Source organism: Simochromis diagramma, unplaced genomic scaffold, assembly GCF_900408965.1.
Source record: "Simochromis diagramma unplaced genomic scaffold, fSimDia1.1 OVJJ01000449.1, whole genome shotgun sequence".
NCBI classification, from domain to species: Eukaryota; Metazoa; Chordata; class Actinopteri; order Cichliformes; family Cichlidae; genus Simochromis; species Simochromis diagramma.
In genome coordinates, this window is record NW_024387274.1 from 2,176,827 (window position 1) to 2,200,725 (window position 23,899).

Sequence of the window (23,899 nt, forward strand, 5' to 3'; positions counted from 1 at the left end):
CAACAGCACCGCCTACAACTGCAAAGCTCTCCAGCGAGTAGTGCGGTGCTCTGAACGGATAATTGGAGGTGAGCTTCCCTCCCTCCAAGACATCTACAGGAAGCGGTGCCTGAGGAAAGCGGGGAGGATCATCAAGGACTCCAGTCACCCCAGCCATAAACTGTTCAGACTGCTTCCATCAGGAAGGAGGTTCTGCAGCATCCGGTCCCAAACCAGCAGACTGAGAGACAGCTTCTTCCACCAGGCCATCAGACTGCTGAACACGTCATAGACACCTCAGCTTCACTACTGGAACTTCAACATTATGCACTCCACACTGTATATAAATGCCACTTGTTTTGCACATATTCAACTCTGTATATTTTTATATATTTTATTATTATTATTATTATTATTATTTTTTTTTATTTTATTTTTTTTTTACTATTTAATTTGTAAAAATGTGTATACACACACACACACACACACACACACACACACGTAGGAAAATATTTAGTATACACATCCAGAAATGCATACACTATTATATATTGTACATATATTTATTAGTTTCAGGTTGGCCATTCTTGTATTTTGCTCGTTTGTGTTGTTGTGTTTGCACATCTCTGTTGCTTGTGGGGCTCGCACACAAGAATTTCACTCGCATGTGCTGTGCCAGTGTGCCTGCACATGTGATGTGACAATAAAAGTGATTTGATTTGATTTGATTTGATTTGAGAGAGAGAGAGAGAGAGAGAGAGAGAGAGAGAGAGAGAGAGAGAGAGAGTTTTGAGATGTGGGAGATTTGTGACATTTAGCGTGTTTGGAGTGTGTAGTTAATGTGTTGTCTTGTGTAGTTAGTTAGTGGTGTTGTGGATAGTTTTGTGTTGTGTGTCAGAACAATGAGGCGACTGCTGAATGTTACAGATGTTACCAAAAAGCCACCAAAGGCAGATTACAGTGTAAACACTGTCTCCAGGTAGAAACAGGAGTGATACACCTGCTGCTGTCAGACCTGCAGGTATCAGGCTGTGATGTTCTCCTTTATAGTGGACAGAAATTATTTTTTGGAGTGGCACAAATAATTTGTGTGGCATCTTATTTAATGCAGAACAGCTGATTGTTCTGTAAATAGTTTGAAATGGTTATAAAAAAGGGTAAAAGGTAAATGGCTGCAAATAACTTTGCTGTTTTGATTTAATGTTTTTTTTTTCTGATTTTAGATCAGTATGCCAAAATGGAAACATAACTGTAAAATTACAGTTATGTTTCCCAATTGTGTCTGTGCACTGTTCAGAACTCGTGGAGGTCTTAGCAGTCAGATGCAGGCTGTTTTATATCCCAAGAGAGTTTACTGTGGTGATCATCGTTGCTGTTTACATCCCACCCAGTGCTAGCACTAATGCTAAAGCTAATGGAACACTCAGTGAACTCTACAAGATTATCAGTGATCTGCAAACAGCCCACCCTGACAGCTTCTTCATCGTCGCCGGGGATTTAAACAATGCCACACTTAAATCAGTTCTACCCAAATTTCATCAGAACATTGACTTTGCAACAAGAGGGGACAACATGTTAGACCTTGTTTACCCAAACATCCAGCATGCATACAAGGCTTCACCCCTCCCCTACATTGGACAATCAGACCACATCTCCATACTTCTCACCCCAGTCTACAGACCCATCAACAAACAGAGGGGTGAGAACATGGCCAGAGGGGGCCATACCAGTTCTGCAAGATTGCTTTGAATGTGCAGACTGGGATACGTTTAGAGAAGCTCCTACATACACAGACACCGTGGACCTGGTGAAGTACATAACCTCAGCGACCAGCTCCATCAGCAAATCAGCATTGAGGATGTCACTGTCTCCAAGACCGTCATCAGCCAGTGGTTCCCAAACCTTTTTTGCTAGGCGCCCCTTTGTTTTACAAGAAAAATCCCCCCCCGCGCACAAACACATCCTCCAACAACACACACCCATATTTTGTTTTCGCACGGTTTATTTCACACCTCAAACATTTAGTAAACAATTAAGCAAATACAAGTAAATTGCAATAAATTACAGGTAGTAATAAAATAAGCTACTAACTCTTTTACGCTACGTCCACACACGGAGCTGTTTCTGTGCATTTGGGCCTTTCGTCCACCTAAACGGCGTTTCGAATCACCGAAAACTGAGACTTTTTAAATCTCTGTTTTTGCGTTTACGTGTGGACGAGGAATACAGAGTTCGTCACACAACGTCAAAGGTATGTGCCTTTTTTCACGTCACGCTGTGCGCCACGTTATTGTTTACAGGGAGTGCAGAATTATTAGGCAAGTTGTATTTTTGAGGAATAATTTTATTATTGAACAACAACCAATGAACACAAAAAACTCATTAATATCAAAGCTGAATGTTTTTGGAAGTAGTTTTTAGTTTGTTTTTAGTTTTAGCTATTTTAGGGGGATATCTGTGTGTGCAGGTGACTATTACTGTGCATAATTATTAGGCAACTTAACAAAAAACAAATATATACCCATTTCAATTATTTATTTTTACCAGTGAAACCAATATAACATCTCCACATTCACAAATATACATTTCTGACATTCAAAAACAAAACAAAAACAAATCAGCGACCAATATAGCCACCTTTCTTTGCAAGGACACTCAAAAGCCTGCCATCCATGGATTCTGTCAGTGTTTTGATCGGTTCACCATCAACATTGCGTGCAGCAGCAACCACAGCCTCCCAGACACTGTTCAGAGAGGTGTACTGTTTTCCCTCCTTGTAAATCTCACATTTGATGATGGACCACAGGTTCTCAATGGGGTTCAGATCAGGTGAACAAGGAGGCCATGTCATTAGTTTTTCTTCTTTTATACCCTTTCTTGCCAGCCACGCTGTGGAGTACTTGGACGCGTGTGATGGAGCATTGTCCTGCATGAAAATCATGTTTTTCTTGAAGGATGCAGACTTCTTCCTGTACCACTGCTTGAAGAAGGTGTCTTCCAGAAACTGGCAGTAGGACTGGGAGTTGAGCTTGACTCCATCCTCAACCCGAAAAGGCCCCACAAGCTCATCTTCAAATCAAATCAAATCAAATCAAATCACTTTTATTGTCACATCACATGTGCAGGCACATTGGCACAGCACATGCGAGTGAAATTCTTGTGTGCGAGCCCCACAAGCAACAGAGATGTGCAAACACAACAACAAACGAGCAAAATACAAGAATGGCCAACCTGAAACTAATAATATATGTACAATATAATAGTGTATGCATTTCTGGATGTGTATACTAAATATTTTCCTACGTGTGTGTATGTGTGTGTGTGTGTGTGTGTGTGTGTGTGTGTGTGTGTGTGTGTATACACATTTTTACAAATTAAATAGTAAAAAAAATAAAATAAATAATAATAATAATAATATAAAATATAAAATATACAGAGTTGAATATGTGCAAAACAAGTGGCATTTATATACAGTGTGGAGTGCATAATGTTGAAGTTCCAGTAGTGAAGCTGAGGTGTCTATAACGTGTTCAGCAGTCTGATGGCCTGATGGAAAAAGCTGTCTCTCAGTCTGCTGGTACGGGACCGGATGCTGCAGAACCTCCTTCCTGATGGAAGCAGTCTGAACAGTTTATGGCTGGGGTGACTGGAGTCCTTGATGATCTTTGATGATACCAGCCCAAACCAGTACTCCACCTCCACCTTGCTGGCGTCTGAGTGGGACTGGAGCTCTCTGCCCTTTACCAATCCAGCCACGGGCCCATCCATCTGGCCCATCAAGACTCACTCTCATTTCATCAGTCCATAAAACCTTAGAAAAACCAGTCTTGAGATATTTCTTGGCCCAGTCTTGACGTTTCAGCTTGTGTGTCTTGTTGAGTGGTGGTCGTCTTTCAGCCTTTCTTACCTTGGCCATGTCTCTGAGTATTGCACAGCTTGTGCTTTTGGGCACTCCAGTGATGTTGCAGCTCTGAAATATGGCCAAACTGGTGGCAAGTGGCATCTTGGCAGCTGCACGCTTGACTTTTCTCAGTTCATGGGCAGTTATTTTGCGCCTTGGTTTTTCCACACGCTTCTTGCGACCCTGTTGACTATTTTGAATGAAACGCTTGATTGTTCGATGATCACGCTTCAGAAGCTTTGCAATTTTGAGACTGCTGCATCCCTCTGCAAGATATCTCACTATTTTTGACTTTTCTGAGCCTGTCAAGTCCTTCTTTTGACCCATTTTGCCAAAGGAAAGGACGTTGCCTAATAATTATGCACACCTGATATAGGGTGTTGATGTCATTAGACCACACCCCTTCTTGGGGGTGGGCACGCTACACGGATTCCAAAAGACCATCAGGGTGTACACCCCACCCCTGGCGTCGTTGCCCACCTCTCAATTTTAAATACACGTAGACATTGAGGGCTAGCAGGGGGGACTATGCGCTTACCTGCTGCTCTCTGGCAGGTAGTTCCATGCCCTCCTGGGTTTTAATTGCACCTTAGAACACACATGCATCAACACTACAATGAGCGGGTGGAGGGAGGTTTGGAGTCTTCTCTCACCCCCGTTCTCTGCGGCCTGCTGGAGCGGGGGGGCTAGAAGGAGGAGTTGGCCGTCCGACTGCGGTCTGGAGTGTCGGGCCTCCCTGCTGCTGCGGAGTCGGGGCGGTCTGCCTCTCCCCACCGCAGGGAAAAGGGTAACACCACCTGGGTCTGGGTGCAGTTCCCCCCTCCAGGGGCAAGGGTACCTAGACCCGGCTCGTAGAGTACGCTTGGGGAGTGTGATCGTGTGTACAGCGTCTCTTTATGTTTGTCTCCACGTTAGTTGAGTGTGGAGTAAGTGCATATGAGAGCATGAGGGTGGGAATGGATGTTTGTGTCTGTGTGTGCCTGTATGTCTGTGTCTATATGTCAGGTTGGGTATCAGACGCCACCTCTCTGGGGACATCTCAGGCCCTCCAAGGTTTGGAGGCCTATCTCCCCCCACCACCACTTCCCCTGCCAGTGGCGGACTCCCTCAGACATCGGTGCGTTGGTGGTTCTTTGTGTCTGGGGATGGGCGTCCAGGTACACACCGGCTCACTCCTTGGCGACCGCTTATCGGGGCCTGGAGCCTGGGGCTCGCTCGGGCCACTTCGGAGGTGGGGTGCCCCCGACCTCTCGGCCTGGGGCTCGGTCACTCAGGCACAGCTGGCTGCCGGCGGAGCTCGCGGGCGCGTCACTGCAACCCCCCTGGCTTCTGCTCGGTGGCTGCTGAGTGAGCCCTCATCTGGGACTCTCCTCAACTCCTTGTGGGACAGTGTGCGCCACTGTCCCACAAGGACATCTTGTGTTCTGGGGGCCTCTGGATGTCTGGAGTCTTGATCTCCTCCATACCTGCTTCATGCCCTGGAGGACGGGGCTGCGGCCCCCCCACACCCTCTAGCAGATCATTACATGAAGGAACCTTTTAAAAACAAGCGCGTCCATGCTCACAGGTGTACACACGGGTGATCACACCCACAAACTACACCCTTTTTGGCTCCTACCTCAAAGCACACTGTGTTCTGTCGATCTTATGTGCTGCACAATAATGTTTAACATTTAGTATTTACTGTCATATTCCCATATATCATTGTGATGTTGTTTATTCTATTACTCTTGTTTTCTTCTGCTTGTTTTCTTTTTTCTTTCTCAACAGGTGATCCAGGTGATCGATTGATGTGGTTTTTTTTCTTTTTTTTTTTTCTGCTCATTCTGTTGGTTTTTGTCTTTTGCCCTTCTCCCCCGTCCCTCTTCTCAGCTGTTTCTCTTTCCCTCTTTCTTTCTCCCCTTCTTTCCCCCAGTCAAGTCTGTCCCGTATTCAGCAAGTGAAAATAAAATAAACAATAAAAGGTGAATCAAATGGACCATTATGGCAAGGCTGGGATGGTCAACTTGGTAAAGTAAATCCGTTGGGCATCTTTCTTTGCCTTTAGACAATAATTCTAATGGCAAAAGAGCCAAACGGGACAGGCAAAAAAAAAAAAAAAAAAAAAAAAAAAAAAAAGACCACACCCCTTCTCACTACAGAGATGCACATCACCTAATATGCTTAATTGGTAGTAGGCTTTCGAGCCTATACAGCTTGGAGTAGGACAACATGCATGAAGAGGATGATGTGGACAAAATACTCATTTGCCTTATAATTCTGCACTCCCTGTACATGAGATGAATTGCAGAATGGCAGATAGAGATGAAATACTGTTAATCTGACTGTCTGCAGGTTTTACACGCTTACATATAAACACGTAGTTACTGTCCCTCCATTTACAAAGGCAGAGGCGTCACGGTGTAATTGTTTTACATGTAGTTTTTTTTCCCTGTGTAATAATATTCAACATTGCTGTCAATACCTTTTTCAAAAAATGCCTCTCTGTGCAAAATGGGTTTAAAAACATAAACAGCTGTGGGATCCTGTTTGTCTGTGATTTGAACCGGGGGACAAATCGTGGCAGGATCAGCCTGATGTTATTCGTATCCCACTGTAACTTTACTGTATAAAGAGCTAATATCTCTAACATGTCAGGAGTAGTTAGTCATTACAAGAAGTGTTTGTAAACTAAAAATCAAGAATGTGGGATACTGTTTGTCCGTGATTTAAACAGCCCAGCGCTGCTCCCGACAAAGGGAAACTAATTCTGCAGGGAGACCTACCTCTGCACTTGTGCAGGTGAAGCCAAAGGGAAGATTTGCTTCACCATATTTTCTAGTCTTTGGCTTAGAATGAAGTTGGTTTGGAAACATATTTGGCGATGCTTCATCTCCTGCTTTGTGTTTGTGTGGGCGCCCCGTCAAAAAACCTGTCCATTATGCTAGCAGCGTTCTTTTTTTTTTTTTTTCATACTGCGCCCCCCTGCATTGGCTCTGCAAAGTCCGCTGACTTGGTTCAACATTACTTGGCAACAGGGAAAGTGAGGCAGGTTGCACTGGTGCATTTGTGACAGCTTCACTTGAAATGCCTTCACCACATCATACATGTCCATGAACTGACAGGTTTCCTTGCTGAGCTCAAAAACTCGATTGAGACCTTTCCCACAACTCAGCCAACGGACCTCTGTATGATCTATTTCCCACATAAAAGACTGAAATTGACGGTGATTTAAACCTTTAGTTCGGATCAAATTTACAGTTTGCGTCACGGTGATCATTACATGCTCCATTTTTAGGACTTTACCACACAGCCTTTCCTGGTGTATGATGCAGTGATATGCTGTTAACTCACCGGTACAGTTATCCTCCTGCATCTTTACACGCATCCTGCTGACTAGTCCGCTTTTTTCACCGCACAACACCGGCGCTCCATCTGTTATAAGTCCAACAAGTTTGTCATGTCACTTTGACATACGTTTTAAAAAATGTCTTTTCCTGTTGTTGTCCCGTGCATCGATTTAATGTTCAATATTTCCTCTCCACGGATGAAGATGGCCAGCTGTGCAATGTCCATCATGTCTATACTTTCATCCACAGCCGAGTATGCAATAACGTTTTTGCTTCTTTCACACAACTGTGTTCTTAAATCAGTGGCCATCTGGAGTCCGGTGACGTAGGCGGTCAAGATGGCAGCTTGAATGGGGAAGCTCCGTCGCAGCGGCAGCTAATTTGCATTAGACTTAGAGCATTACGCTACACAACACTTACAAAATATAACCTCAGGACAGTGAGAAGCTTGAAGACTCTTTGTGAAAGCTCAGAAATGCCGAGTCACCAACAAAAACTTACGCTTCGACGGCAAGAAGGCGCTAGCAAGGAAACCTCGGCGAAAGCTAATGATGTGCACCCGCCCTCACCTCCAATGTCGGATACTATTCAGACTGCTACAACTGAACAAATGGCCAAAGACATTGCAAGTATTTACGTGCTACTTAAGGAAACCTCCAAGACACAAGAGAGCAAGCTGAATGCTATCCAAACTGCTACGAGGGCAGTGGAGGCTAAGCTAGCGGATATGGCTACTCGAATAAGCAACGCTGAGTCTCGTCTAGATTTCCTTGAGGATGCTAGCAGAGCGCTAAAGGAAATCCTCCTGCTACTAGTGACGAAGTGAACGCTCTACGACAGAAATTAGACGACCTCGAAAACAGAGGACGGAGAAACAACCTGCGCTTCGCCGGCTTTCCAGAGGGCTCCTGAAGGTCAACTTCCCGGGCGGGCTGGAGATTGACCGCGCACACCGCAGCCTGGTGAGACGCAAACCTGACGTTCATCCCCCGAGGGTCATCATCGCCCGATTTCTGCGGTTTCAGAACAGGGAACGGATCATGGAAGCTGCGCGGATGCTGGGACAGCTGAACTGGAACGGCCACCGCATTATGATCTTCCCTGACTACTCCAAACTTGTCACGGACAAACGAGCGGCATTTAATCCCTGTAAACGGCTGCTGCACGAAAGGAAGATAAAGTTCTCCCTACTGTTCCCAGCGGTGCTGGTGCTGAAAATGACGGAGGGCAGACGTGAGTTTACTGACCCCAAAAAAGCCCAGGACTACATTCTGTCTTTACCTTGAGTTATTTACAGTCAGGGCTTGGATTTAAACACTACCCTTTTTTTTTCTTTTCGCCCTAGCGTTAATTAACACGCTATACACGCTATACTTTGCACCTCTTAACTGTTTCGTTTAAATATTATAGGGCTTCGCAGTTTTATTTGATTTATTCAGTTGTGCTACTTTTGAGAATACAACACAATCTGCTTGGTAGAGAAGCTCACTGAGACTATTAAATTCCTCTTTTAGTAATTCAGTTGTCATGAAGCCCTTTTCAGTTTGTCAGGGGACAGTTCTAACCAACCTGCATAGAGGTCTGTTCAGTTAGCTAAGTCCCAGAATGACTGTTTTCCTCATATTACAACAACTTAATATGCTGCTGCTGCTGGCGACGGGTCCTGTTTATGACTGTTCGACTGGTTAGAGTCACGGACCATAAAGTTTATGTTTTGCTTTCTGGGGCTCATAGCCCACCTGAGGGTGACTAGTGTTCTCGGTTGCCCCAGACATATCTGTTTAAATGTTTATTGTCCACTCGGTATTGAACTCCTGGTTCTAATAATAAGTTACCCCACTGCTATACGTCTGATACGTATTGCATGATGGCGAATAAGCAACAAAGGGCCCTTACTTTGATGACCTGGAATGTAAAGGGCCTTAACCATCCAATCAAAAAAAAGAAGATCATGACATTTATCAAATCAAAAAAAGTTGACGTTGTCTTTCTTCAAGAGACTCACTTGTCTCCCCAAGAGTCAGATAAACTTTGGCGTGATTGGGTGGGTCAGGTATTTTTTTCGTGTGGCAGCAGTCAGAGTAGGGGTGTCGCAATTTTAATTCATAAGCAGTTACAGTTTAAATGCTCCCGGATGGTTAAGGATGAAGATGGGCGGACATTGCTACTCTTGGCTGAGATTCAAGGCCATAGGATGATTTTAAGCAATATCTATGCACCAAACATCGACAACCCCACCTTTTTTGGAAACTTGGAATGCAAAATTAGTGATATGGGCGACTACCCAATCCTGATAGCAGGGGACTTCAATTTGGTCATGGATGATATACTGGATCGAAGCACTCCCTCACAGCGACATTCTAGATCAGCTTCGGTCGCTATAAAAATGTGTAGGACCTTGGGTTTGGTGGACGTATGGAGAGTATTCAACCCATCCACAAGAGATTACACCTTTTATTCTGCCCCCCACAACACTCTGTCAAGAATAGATTATTTTCTTGTGTCAAATTCTATCATGCCCTCAGCAATGTCTTGCTCTATTGGTAGTATACACGTTTCTGACCACGCCTCGGTGCTCCTGCATCTGAGCTCATTTGGTAGCCCCCCCAAGTCTCCCAGATGGAGGCTAAACTCAAGCCTTTTACATGATCCCAACTTTTTTCACTCCTTGAGAGAGCAGATCAATTCTTATATAGAAATTAACCTCTCTACAGCTCCCAGTGCGGGTGTAGCATGGGAAGCTTTGAAAGCTTTTATTAGAGGGTTCATCATCCAGCATGCCTCATATAAGAAAAGAACTGCTCTGACCAAGCAGATAGACCTGGAGAGGAAGATTGCCATAGCTGAAGCTGCTTTTAAGGCAGACATGAGCTCAGCAAATCTGACCCACCTAACTAGACTTAAATATGAGTTTAACTCAATTTTGACTCAGAAAATGGAGTTTTCTCTATTTCGGGCTAGGCAGAAATACTTCGAAGATGGAGATAAACCTGGCAAACTGCTCGCAAGATATATTAAACAAAAAGAAGCTCAGACTATCATAGCAGCAATTAGAGCACAGGATGGCACTATGGTGTCAAAACCCTCTGAAGTGAATGAAGCCTTTAGAGATTTCTATATGCAACTCTACTCCTCAGAAATACAAGCAAACTCTCAGGAAATTAACAGTTTTCTCTCCCCCCTCAACCTCCCAACTCTCTCTAAGACACAGGTGGACTCCCTGGACGCCCCAATTTCAAAGGAAGAAATCTTAAGGGTAATCAAAAATCTCCCAATTGACAAGGCCCCTGGGTTGGATGGGTTTACAGCAGAGTTTTACAGGAACTTTGCAGAGGAGCTTTCCCCTTTACTCCTGCAAATGTTTGAGGAGGCCCTGGATAAGGGCAGCCTGCCACCAACACTGTCAGAGGCACTTATTTCCCTTGTCTTAAAGAAAAACAAAGACCCGCTTGACTGTAAGAGTTACAGGCCAATAAGCTTGATCAATTGCGATTGCAAAATTTTAGCCAAGGTACTAGCAACCAGATTAGATAAGGTCATGACTTACTTAATACACCCCGACCAAGTTGGTTTTATTCAGACTCGCTGCTCTGCCGATAATATTAGACGCCTAATTGATATTATGTGGGCAACCCAGAATAAATCCCCTACGGTGGACTTTTCTCCAGCTATAGCCCTCTCCCTAGATGCAGAGAAAGCATTCGACAGGGTAGAGTGGCGTTTTCTATTTTGTGTAATGGAAGCATTTGGCTTTGGCCCAAAATTCATAAGGTGGGTCAAACTTCTCTACAACAATCCAAGAGCATCAATACTAACGAACCGTATTATATCACAGTCCTTCGACCTCCACAGAGGTACAAGACAGGGCTGCCCACTGAGTCCTCTGCTTTTTGCTTTAGCTTTAGAGCCTCTGGCAGCGACAATACGTAGAGACCCTGATTTTCCAGGTATCCAGGTCCACAATAATAATCACAAATTGATGCTCTATGCTGATGACGCCCTGGTCCTAATATTGCAGCCAGAACGCTCTCTACCTGCTCTCTTAAGAATTATTAACAGGTTCTCTAATATATCAGGATATAGAGTAAATTGGTCAAAGTCTGAAGCGCTCCCTCTGACAGCCTTCTGCCCCAAAACCCTTTTCCAGCCGGGGGATTTCAACTGGCCTCAGACTGGTATTAAATACTTGGGCATTACATTCCCCCGTTTGTTATACAACATAGTTCAGGCTAATTTTGAACCTCTATTGGACAAGTTCAGAACCAACATAATTAGATGGTCTCCTTTGTTTCTCACCCTTTGGGGTAAAGTTAACATCATCAAAATGAATTGTGCTCCAAAATTTAATTACCTACTACAAACACTCCCGCTAAAAATCCCATCAAAATATTCATCAATTTGACAGATTATGCAACCAATTCATATGGAATAACAGACGCCCTAGAATAAAGCTTAAAAAGCTACAGCAACCAGTGGAGTCGGGTGGCCTGGGGGTCCCAAATCTACTATTTTACCATTATGCTTTCAGTCTGAGACACATGATTCACTGGGTTCTCCCTCCAGAACGAGCCCCCCCCCCCCCCCATGGCTTAGTCTGGAGAGTACTTTGTGCTCACCACTCCCTCCGATGCACATTTTAACCACCAAGCTCCCACCAGATATACAAACCCACCCCATTCTTTCTTTTCTGCAGACGGTCTGGAAGAAGGTGGCCTTGCTACTAAATTTTAACTCCCACCTTCATACTGAGGCCTCCATATGGCTCAATCCCAAACTGCATTAATAAGTCGCCGTTTTTCTGGAGACTGTGGGTCCAGAGAGGGATACTTGTTCTCGGAGACCTGTATCAGGGGAGAATTCTCAAGTCCTTCAACGACCTTAAAGCACAGTTTCAGTTGCCACAAAGTCAGTTTTGGAGGTACTTGCAGCTCCGGCACTTATTGCTCAAAACCTTTGGTTCCTCCTCCACACCACCTCCAACTATTGAATATCTCAGCTACATCAAAAAAATCTTTGGGGGGGGGGGGGGGTCGTGAAGTCTCTAAATATTACTCAATGCTTGTTAAGGGCACGAGTAAAGGGCTACCCGCCATCCGGTTAGCTTGGGAATCTGACCTTGGCGTGGCTTTTACAGATCAGGAATGGACTACAATTTTGCAGAATAGTAAAAAGGTGTCCAGGGAAGTTAGAACGAGACTAATCCAATTCAAATTACTACACCAAATTTACTGGTCGCCACACAGACTGTATAGGGCGAACCTCATACAGTCCCCTGAATGCTGGAGATGTCAGACTGGGGTAGGCACATTGACCCATATGATTTGGAGCTGTCCTAAAACCCAAATCTTTTGGACTGAGATACATGACTTTATCAAATCAACCATACGATGGGATATTCCTTTTTCACCAAGACTATTTGTTTTGGGGGACCCATCACTCCTTAAATATGCTCCGCCCAAGGCTGCTGAGTGGGTACAGACTACATTGATTCTAGGGCGTAAACTCATTATCTCCCAGTGGAAGGCCCCTTCCACCCCACCTGTCTCTGTATGGCATATTCAACTAGGGAGATTCGCTGCACTAGAACAACTCTCATACAGGCTCCTGAATAAAGTGGAGAGTTTCCATCTGAAGTGGGATCCATATCTGTCCAGAATAAAACGAACAGCCTAGAACTTAGAGTGGGATAGACATTGGAATTCTGACAAAGCACTCTCAGGGATGTCAGAGTGTGGCATGCAGTAAGACCCACATAGTCAAAGGCTGGCTGTTTTTGTTTCTTTTTTGTTTGTTTGTTTTTTTGTTGTTGGGTTTTTTTCATCTTTTTGTTTATCTCTTGCTTTGTTTGCCCCCCCCCTCATTTTGGTTTGGTATTCTCTACTGGTCAGAGACTTCATCATTTCTTCACCTCAGACGCTGGTGCTGGGCTCTGGCTCGGAGTCGATCGTGTGTGGCTCATTATGTGATGCCGTCTCTGGACCAGAGAGGTCGATGGCTCCATGTCAGAGCACTGACTTTGAATTTTAGATGGATCAGGCCTTAACTTAACAAAAGTTACCGATCGTTCTTTTCATCTTTTCTCTTTACCCACAGCTACATCCACTTCTGTCAGGCCTAGGCTGCTCATAGGGCTGGGTATCTTTCTATAATCCATTTGATTCCGGTTCACAAGGTCCTGATTCGATTCAATTTTGACTCAGACATTCAGAAATATAATTCTGATCATTTATCAGTACTGACACTTGTGAGACTTCATCAGAGATGTAAACATCACAGCAGAGGCCTTTGTGTCAAAGTAACTGAGGATAAAACAGAAAAACATGAAGCAGATTTTCCTGGCCAGGTTTTTTGTAGCAGATAACCTTAAAAATATTCTGCAGTAGAACAGAAACTGAACAAAACCATGAATCAACATGTGAATGCTGCTGAAGTGAAGTTAGTGTTACAGAGGTTTGATTAGAGACACGGCTAAGCGTTTTGCAATTTGGCATCATTTTAAAAAGTTTAAATTTCTTCAGTATTGAACAGCAGAAATGAGGCTTTCTTGTTGGAGGTCATTTTTGTGGAAAAGAAAAACAAACAGCGGCCGTCAGCTCTGTACACAACAACAGACCGGTGCGCGACAAGCAAACGAATAATGCAGAAAACACAGATTTGAGGTGAGAAACTGTTCTTGAAGTACATTCTGGTTTGAGCTGTCGGCTTTCAGCCCCGACGTCCACACTTTGTGTTCATGTCTTTGTGTGGTGCTCTCATTTACTGTTTTAGCTGTTTGGTGGTTGTTTAAATAGTTTTGTGAGCTTCTGGCGTTTCTGGCAAAATACATTTAATACAATCGATTGAGCTTCCTCCGAAGGGTGGCTGGCCTCTCCCTTAGAGGTAGGGTGAGAAGTTCGGCCATCCGGGAGGGGCTCAGAGTAGAGCCGCTGCTGCTCCACATCAAAAGGAGCCAGCTGAGGTGGTTCGGGCATCTGACAAGGATGCCCCCTGGGCGCCTCCTGGGTGAGGTGTTCTGGGCATGTCCCACCGGGAGGAGGCCCCGGGGCAGACCCAGGACACGCTGGAGAGATTATATCTCTCGGCTGGCCTGGGAACGCCTTGGTGTTCCCCCGGATAAGCTGGAGGAGGTGGCTGGGGAGAGGGAGGTCTGGGCCTCTTTGCTTAGGCTGCTGTCCCTGCGACCCGGCCTCGGATAAAGCGGATGAAGATGGATGGATGGATGGACAATCGATTCAGGATTTAATGAATCAATGTCGCATTATTCAAGCTAAAATCAATTCTAATCGGAAAATCGATTCTTGAAACCCACCCCTACTACTCACCTGTCTATCCGCTTTCAAACATACATACATGTAGGCTGACAGGAATATCTGGACCACGGCCAATCAGAGGTCCCACCCCTGACTATCTCTGATTGGTTTAGACCACGATATGGGCATAATGTGTGTTTGTCTGTTGTTGACCACACGGAGACTTTCTTCACTCAAACAGCTGGTCACACCGGTGCCACTTAGAATCTTTTTAGTCGCACCATCGAGAAATGAGGTCACATTTGCAACCACAGTGGTTGAACTCTGATTCTCTGTTAATGGAGTGCGATACTTCAAAATTTGGTATCAATCTGGTAGCAAGTAAATACAAGGACAGTATCAGAGATAAAGATACTTTTAACATAAGGGAAGCCTATGCACGGTCATGTTTGGGAGAGCAGTGAGTCGTGATTTATGAGGTGAATGCATCATCAGTACGCTAGATCTGAACATATTTTCATGACTATTAAAAGACTGGATAATTAGCTGATTATTTTTATGTTAAAAACCAGGACTGATTCTAGTATTTATTTACCAGGTTTCTTGCCAAATATGTAGAAAAGCAGAAATATGATTACTGTCACTAATGAATTTCTTGATTTCTTGGAACTGGCTTCTTCTCTGAACAGCAGTTCATTTTCTGTGCCAGATGCAGGAGACAGGCCACCTGTCTGCTCTCTACTTTTAAGATTATGAGTTGAACTTTCTGTTTGATGAAGCAGGTGACCCTGAACCCGGCCTTCTGTGGGCTTCCAAGGGCCAGTGAGTGTTTCTTCTTTACTCTGCTCTTTTCACTCTCCATATATTCGTACACAACTTGGCATTGAATCATTAGTTGTGTGGATGCCCTCAAAGGGCATCCACACTACACTATTGAGTTCCTGTTTCTCTTTAAACTTTATTCTTCAAGTTGCTCCGCGTTTTTTGGCACTTAACTACTCCCTCAGTTTTCAGCCAATTTTCTCCGTTCAAACTCTAAACTGTTCTGCTATTTCTGCTAATTCCAGCTATATCTTTTGGTGTTTATTACTATTATACTTTTTAAAATATTACACTTTTTCCCTTTTTTTTGTCCCATTGAAATGAATGGAAAACTTCCACAATTCTGCTAAAACTTGCTTGTTTTTTAAACTTAACTACTTCCTCATACTTTCACCTAGAAACTCCATTCAAACTTTAAAATGTTCTCAACTTATTGGACTGTTCCTGTATGATTCAGCTTTTTCAGATCTTCTACCGTTTTAATCTTATCCCTCTTTAAGTTTTCAGTTGCAAAATTGTGATTTTTCAGAAAACACATGCGTTGCTATGGTTGCTATGCAATTAACTCAGAGTGAGCACTGGTGCGTTCTGAATTTTCTCTTCATGTCTGAACAACTTCTTGCTACTTGCTCAATTTCCACTCAACTTCCACAAATTATACATCAAAACGTAGGTATTTTTGCTGGCTTTAAGACAGTGTCACTATAATTATCGTGCGAGTTACGTTTTTTTCACAATTTGCCTCGAAGTGACACAAGGTCTAAAAACTCCCCATTCAAAGTCTATGGGGAGGTTGTGAAACTCAGAGCTGAAATACTGAAACTGAAGGCATTTTCAAATCGTCATATCTCCTTAACGAAGCGAAGTTAAGACACGAGGCTTGTCCCCGTATATCTTCAGACACTCCTGACGCTCACAATTCAAGAATTATTTTCTCACCTATTACCGTTCTGAGATGAGTTAGACTTGTTTGAGGGTAGGAAATCTGTCCTCCTCTCAGTTTTCAAACTCCAAAAATGAAGCCGTTTCTTCTCTCGTCATATCTCCGCGACGGAGGTACAAAGAGCTTTGTAAATCACAGTCAAAGTACACCGAAGTCCGCTGATTCACCCAGTGCAAGAATTATGCTTCTATCCCACCTAGTTTTTGAGTTACACGACGTTTTGTAACTCCAAAAAACGGCGTTTTTCGCCTCTCACCGCGATCTAATTCTGACTGCTCATCACCCTTTTTTCCAGGTGCCCACACTCTCCATGCCCAGTGGCACAGTTGGTAATGACACGGGTCTGAAGCCCAAAGGTCGTGGGTTTCATTCCACCTTGTCCACATGTTTTTTTCACTACAAATTAATACACTATCACAGAGCAGTAATTCATATTGATAATTTATTACAATTCTGCAAAGTTTTATGATTTTACCAGCTTTTCTAATATGGACCTCAGATTCTTGTTAACAGTCCATGGCAGAAATACATACAAGTACACAGCCTGATGAAGCAGACAGAAGCAGTACCTCTGATTGGTTCAGCATTTTCACCTCTTATCAGCACAAATCTCAGCCTCTTCTGCTGTTTTCATTAGAATTTTAAGCTTTTTCACCTTTTTTCAGTTACATGAGAACCAGTTTGGTTCAATGAGTAGCTGAAAAATATCAGCCTCTTCTGCTGTTTTAGCAGGATTTCAGAGTTCAGCTTTTTCACTTGTTTTAAGCACAAATTTCAGTTTCTTTACCTCATTTCACAACAAAGTTCTTCCTCTTCACCTCTTTTCTGCTAATTTGAGCTTCTTCTCCACAGTGCACATTTTCCCTCTCATCATATCTTTGTTTGTGACCAGAACTCATTTGGCTCAGAGGGTTGAGCAGCTGCCATGAGACCCGGTGGCAGAGGTTCGAATCCTACCTGTGACAGTTGCTACACATGTTCCCTGCTTGCATGTGCTCTGCTTTCTAGACACTCTCCAGTGTATCATTACACATACAGCCATCTTCAGCAAGCACTTGTGCTTCTACACCTCTTTTCAGCAGATAATTCTGCTTTTTCAGCTTTTTTCAGCAGACATCTTCAGCGTTAAGGCCTCCACACAGCATTTTCGCAGGAAATGCAAATTTTTCTAGTTATTATTCCTCTCCCTCTTCCACAGCGTTGCCCTCTTATCATCCCCAACCTGTCGTGACAGATGGCAGGCCCTTACCCAGCCTGATTCCACCAGAGGTTTCTTTCTGTCGCCAATGCTCACGGGGGTGTCCGACTGTTGGGGTTTTCTGTGTTATTGTAGTCTTTACCTTATAATCCACTGTGAGGCAACTGTTGCTGTAATTTAGCACTATATACATGAAACTAAGTTGAATTTTATTCTAGTGCTGCTTTCACAGCTAACACAAAGTTATTACAATTATCTATTTTTATTTCAGGTTTGGGATATGTTTTTATTTCCAATAAAATAATTCATTAAACAATTTTCAGCTGTATATATTATTTTAATGTCTGAATAGAGTGTATAGGTAATCAGTCCAACTGCACTTTTAAAATGAACATTAGCTGATGATGGATTTTACACGTCAGTCATGGCTCCCATAGACGTATGTGTTTTGTATCTGTGAAAAAATCGGTTGCCACGGTAGCAGATACTCTTTACACACATCACAGTTTGCAACCTTTTAAATTAAAGCAGTAAAAATAAGTTCACGCTCTTTTCTCTGTGTGCCACTTACTGCAGTCTGTATGTGTCTGCACAATGCCTTCTGGTCTTGCCGGTTAGTCGCGTGATGAAGCAGAGCAGGGAGGAGGAAGAGCGGTGTGCCTGTATACGTGAGGGGCTTTTACACAGGGAAGTCTGCTTTCTCATGGAACTGATGTTGGGCTTAACATAGAAAAGAAGAGATTTCTACAAAATCTGCAAAATTTAAGAATCACAGACTTTAGAGTTTGAATGTCAGTGAGTAAATGTGTGCACAGCCTGTCGAAATGGGTTTAAATCACCACATGTGCCAGCTTGGCAGTCTAAACCTGTACTACGCTCGTTAGGCCTCATCTACAAAATGATTAAAAACATCAAACCCAGTTTGTAAAAAACTGATAACACAACAGGAGCATTGACGATGATGTTGTCTGTCTACACAACATCCACGAAGAGCAGAGAAGCGGAGCCGTTACCAAGAAATGAAAATGAAATATGGCGATACAATATGGGTAAAACGCGCATGTGCAGAGCCCTTGTTTTCATACGAACATGGCGGAAAAACCATGGCGGCGACGGAAATGAGAAGGGCGAAAGCGGATCGTTGAATGAAACCGATGAACCTGAACTGGTTTGTAAAAATGCTGCAGCTTCAGTGGTGTGGAACTGGTTTAGCTTTCGTTCGTCAGATACACAACAAAGCACAATTTTTGGTAGAGCATGCTAGCGGGCCGTCGTTATTACCGTGTTTTTGGAAAAATAAGGCGAACTTTGATTTTTCTGAAAGTCGACAGAGCCCCTTATAATCCCGTGTGCCTTATGTATGAACTCTGGTTGTGTTTACTGACCTCGAAACGATTTTATGTACACGGCACTCGAAAATCTGTCAAATGTTTCAGTACGACTTTGCTAAGCTACGAAGCCGCACCGCTTGATGGATTGTCGGAGCGTTACGGCTATCGTAGGCAGGAGCACAAATTTTCAAATATATATCGTGATAAATATTTTTGGCCATATTTCCCTGCCCTAACAAACGCCTGTTCATGTCATCACCATTCGAACCTTTAGTGGCAAAAAGGTGTTTTGAGTCCTTCATCAAACCATCTGTTTAACAAACTGCGACACGACGAAAAGAGAACTTTGGAGCTGCTCCATCCACAGTATCTACAGTAAGACTAAGACTACATTATTAATGACCAACTGTTGACATACCATGTTTAAATTAGGCTGCTTCCTGAGGACAGCTGGTTCACTGTTCTATCACATAATACCTGCAACAAGCAGGGGTTCATCTAAAGGGGGGGTGGGGTGTCCTTGACTAGCATATGTAACATCATTTTTCAGATTTAAAGTGAAACAAAAAAAAAAGTCCACAGGCCAGTAAAACTGAGCTAAAGACCTGGGGCTGTTGGGTTTCACACTGAATTATTACTACCTTTAATTATTAACATCTACAACATCACCATCATGTCTGTTTTCAGGAGCACAAAACTGCATCAAATCACAGGACAAACTGTTCTGTTGTTCTATGTTCTGTGTCAGTGCAGCCTCCACTTGCTCTTTTGAATACTTACACGTACTAATTCACTCATTCACTAGTTTGACTTCACACTAGGCACACATTGCCTCAGCTTGGAGATATAATATTGTCAGAACTCTTTTTGCCTCTTACTTTTAATACAAACCTCCACCCAAAAAAGACAGTGTGCAAATTATTTTTATTTTATGCAAGTTTACCTTGTTTTATTTGACTTCACATGTATTTGAGATTTTTCAAATGTATTTTTACATTTAAGGAAGTCTTTTCTTAAAACCTTTTAAAAATTTGCCAAATATTCTTAGCCAGTGCAAATTAATCAGCAAAATGCAATAAATACATTATTGTAATTATGAACTAGGATAGACTGGGGTTTGCTGTCACACTTTTTACTAGGGGTGCAACGATACTGGTATCGATATTGAACCGTTCGATACAGTGCTTTCAGTTCGGTACGCATATGTATCGAACAATACAAAATTTTTAATTTATTTTATCAACTTTCCTTCTGACAATGCTGTCTGTGTTGAGCGCTCAGTGGATCTGCGTTCGACAAATTGAACCTCCCCCACCCTCATTCAGATCTGGCCTTTGGAACTATTTTGGTCTTCATGTGACGTATGACCCTGAAGGTAAGCGCGTCATGGACTAAAGTAAAACAGTATGTTGGATGTGCCATGCAATGCTCAATTACATGGGTGGGAGCTAGTGCGTTAGCGCAGTTAGCTCGTTAACGTGTTGGCCGTCCAGCCCCACGCACGGGACGATCTGCGGTAGCTCGTTAACGGAGATTTGCCGTGTTGTGGCGTTAACGTCATTTCAACGAGATTAACGCTGACAGCACTAGTGGGAACACAACGAATATGACTGCACATTTATTCCGACAGCATCCTAGTGCAAAGACAAGTGGAAGCAGACAAAAACAACAAGCAGGCATGCTACAAACTTTACCCGAGTCATTTAGACAGCTGTTAGCACATGATTCTCCTTATGGGGACCTGATATGTTTAATATGCTGCTGAGAATATAGCCCAGAAGAAGCGTATAGTATAGCTTTTATTTTGGAAAGAGACATTTCTCTGTAATAAACTCTCTTTTCCAAAGATGAGTGATTTCTCCATCAGATAGTTTTTTTTTTATTACTTTTTTGTTTCAGCAACATTAAATTTAAAAACTGTACTTTTGAGTTAAAATATATATTTATAGTTTTAATAAATGAAAAATTAAAAAGGCATGAACATTTTTTTTGTATCGAAAAAATATCGAACCGTGACACCAAAGTATCAAACCGAACTGTGAATTTTGTGTATCGTTGCACCCCTACTTTTTACTCTTGCATGAAACGCTTGTCATTGAAACATCTTTTAATAACCACTAATTCATTCAATTGAAGCTTCAGGTGCTGATTAAATATTGGTATCATATTCATTTTTGCAATTAACTGTAACAAAAAAGTAATCAACCATCAACTACCTTGTGACAGTTTGGGACTACCCTATATGTCCCTGTAGTTGTCAGCTGGATTTCAGTAAAAATTGTTACTTTTTTCACATCTTCATGTATAACTTCTTTAGTTCAGATACAGATATTAGTTTAGGCACCAGCTCTAAACTAAACTGTTGTATTTAAACCATGAATTTGAACCAATGATGATTATGGTGAATTATTCTATGTATGAGCAGTGAAATAAAGGAATCTGCAGTGCTTTTTAACGTAGCCCTTATAAAGGACATATTTAACTCAGTGACAGTAATTTGAACTGATTTATCATTGATACGATTAAAAAGCCTATATATTCTAAAACACAAGTCTTTTTGTGCAAGATTTTCCAACAGATATAACAATAGTGAGCAAGTCAAGGAAAACACGTGAGAACAAAAATGAATTAATAAATTGCATTAATATCAAAGTTGACTCTGAACTGCTCTTCATCTCGATGCTTACTCGATCGTGCAGGTGAAGAAACCTTCTTTACATTTACAGGTTGCTAGTGTTGATCTAGCAACACAGAGAATCTGACCCAGAATCTCAGTTTCTTCCTTTTTTATTGTTCAGAAACATCCGGAGATCCCCAGATGACCTCTTGAAAAACCTAACCTAGCCACCACATGGCTTTAGCTTGCTAATGAAAAACTGATTCAAATCAAAACTATTACCTTCAGTTTTCTAAAGTTGTTTTTAATTACTAAGACTGGCTGAGCTTTTAATACTAAAACAACAATATGGAAAATTATTCTGACACATGAACATCATAAATTACCTCCTCCCCTCAACAGCCCATGGACCTTAATGGGCGTTGACTGTTGGTTCTGAGTTTTTGTAGGTTCCTGTTTGATTTTGGGTTTGCAAAGCAAATTAATTTCTAGTCCTTCAGTGTAACTAACTTTGCTTCTAGTTCTCAGGTCTGAATTAAATTTTGTGTCAGCTTTCTCCCTGTCTCTGTGTTTCTTTCCTCTAGTCTCTGTCTAGCGTAGAGGTTTTTATCAAGCCTGTGGGTCTTACTCTCAATTTTCGGATTTTCATTTGGTTCAGCTGTGTTAGGTTTGCTTACACCTGTCTCATCAGTTACATTCTGTTCATCTGTGTCTCATTTTGTTGCCAGGCGTTTCCTTTAAAGTGATATCCTTCTGTTGTCAGAGTGAGATGTTATTGCCATACTGTCTCTGTCATACAGCCCAATAAAGGGTTCCCCTGTTCAACTCCACCTGCCTCTCTGTGTACGTATTTTGGGACATCCTTCACCGCACTAACATTTCCATATATTGACCAAAGCTAAACGAACATCTCAGATGTTTAATATCAACAAAATTCCTCACTGCACTGTAATGATTCATTAACAACCCACGTGATAACCAACCCAGTGCACCCCACAGAGGGGGCACACCCCACAGAGGCAATGCAAAAGTGACTACTTTAAAGTTACTCATGTCACATGTCTAAAGCTTGCAGCTGACATTATGATATGAGATTGTGTCTCTATTAATGATTAGGGGACTACCCAGATATGAGTAATACACACACACACACACACACACACACACACACACACACATATATATATATATTTAATATATATACCTGCAGTCTGAGATACACAATCCCAGTAAGATCCAGCTGTTGCCATGCGCTTAAAAACGCTTGAACTGCTGCATACATTGAAAGCTCTCAGCTTGTCGTTTCTCCCGTTTGATTTAACTGAATATTCCAAACCCATCTTTACCCAACTTTACGCTGCCTGGTTTTTGCAACCGAATAACCGTGCAATAGATCCATCAGCGAGATATTAGCATAAGTCGACGCACACCAGACTCAGCAGCGGTTATTTACTAATTATTTGAACTTTAATACTGATAGACGACAGCTACCGCCATCCGAGGTGCGTGTACCCAGAAAAGATCGCAGCAAATTGCGGGTTTAGCCGGAATAAAGTTGAAATTATGCAAAAAAATAAACAGCTTCTCGCTATTTTCTCGAAAGCCGAATGAATGTGTGGTGTCGCTGCTGTTGAACGGCGTGCGAATGAACTTTAATGCGCAAAGCTGCCCAGATAATTACAAGAATAAACATTAAAGTCTATTTTTTTTAATGGCGTCTGGCACGACGTTCCTTGTGAAAATATCACGCATCACCCTACCTGAACTGCCTACACCAATTCAAAGCTTTCATAATCGAATTGTAAGATAAGACTACAAGCACACAGGCGGTTTTATATAACATCACATCAGTAATCATACATTAAAAAAAGAAACATTTCTTTTCCATGCAAACATTGATGAAAGCAGCGGCCTTGACTGAGGACGGGTAGTCCGCACGTAACACAGCGGAGATGGACACAGGAGCAACAGGCGACACAAGTCTGCTCACCTGCAGTCAGTCATCGGCTGTAGAAACTGCTGGAGCGGAAAGTCCGGATCGCATGAAGCTGATTACAGGCTGAGAGCGCAGTCTCTGCTCTGCTGCCCGCTCACGCGTGTACAAATCGCTGTGTGAATTAGCATCTTATACCTTTCAGTATAAAACACTGCACAGGAATGAATGGGGTAAAGGGAGGGGCTGCTGTGTGAAGCTACAGGGTGACAAAGGCGGTCCCACTACCGGTCTCACCTTTCAGTATAAAATGTTGATGACCAGGCACTACAGGAGACAGATGAACCATATATTAAAATCACTTTGTCTGTAACCCATTGAATGTTTTCATTGCCATATTTTTACATTCTTAAATGTTTTGTCTTTACAAAATTCATTTATTTGAGCAGGCTGCTATATTCAAGATTACTATTGTTTGGACTGTGTCACATTTGGAGATTATGTCCTATTTGTTATTGTGTTTGTTTTTCATTTTGATGTTCCAGTTGCACTTTTATCAGTAGCTTCAGTTCCAGAAAGTATTTCACAAGTACAGT

At 42.6% G+C, this 23,899-nt stretch overlaps 1 protein-coding gene across 4 annotated transcripts in view; it reads right to left on the minus strand.

The window, feature by feature from the left end:
• The window catches only part of lrrc3b (leucine rich repeat containing 3B), a 35,793-nt gene extending 12,223 nt beyond the window's left edge, over positions 1-23,570 (minus strand). For 2 of the 4 annotated variants that reach the window (XM_040002688.1, XM_040002689.1), the window contains exon 1: positions 23,361-23,570. The gene's annotated coding sequence lies outside the window, so the exon portion shown is untranslated. Of the gene's footprint in view, positions 1-17,993; positions 18,636-23,360 lie in introns of those variants that run through there. The other 2 variants (XM_040002691.1, XM_040002686.1) reach the window with 2 other exon arrangements.
• Between the last annotated feature and the right edge of the window lie 329 nt (positions 23,571-23,899).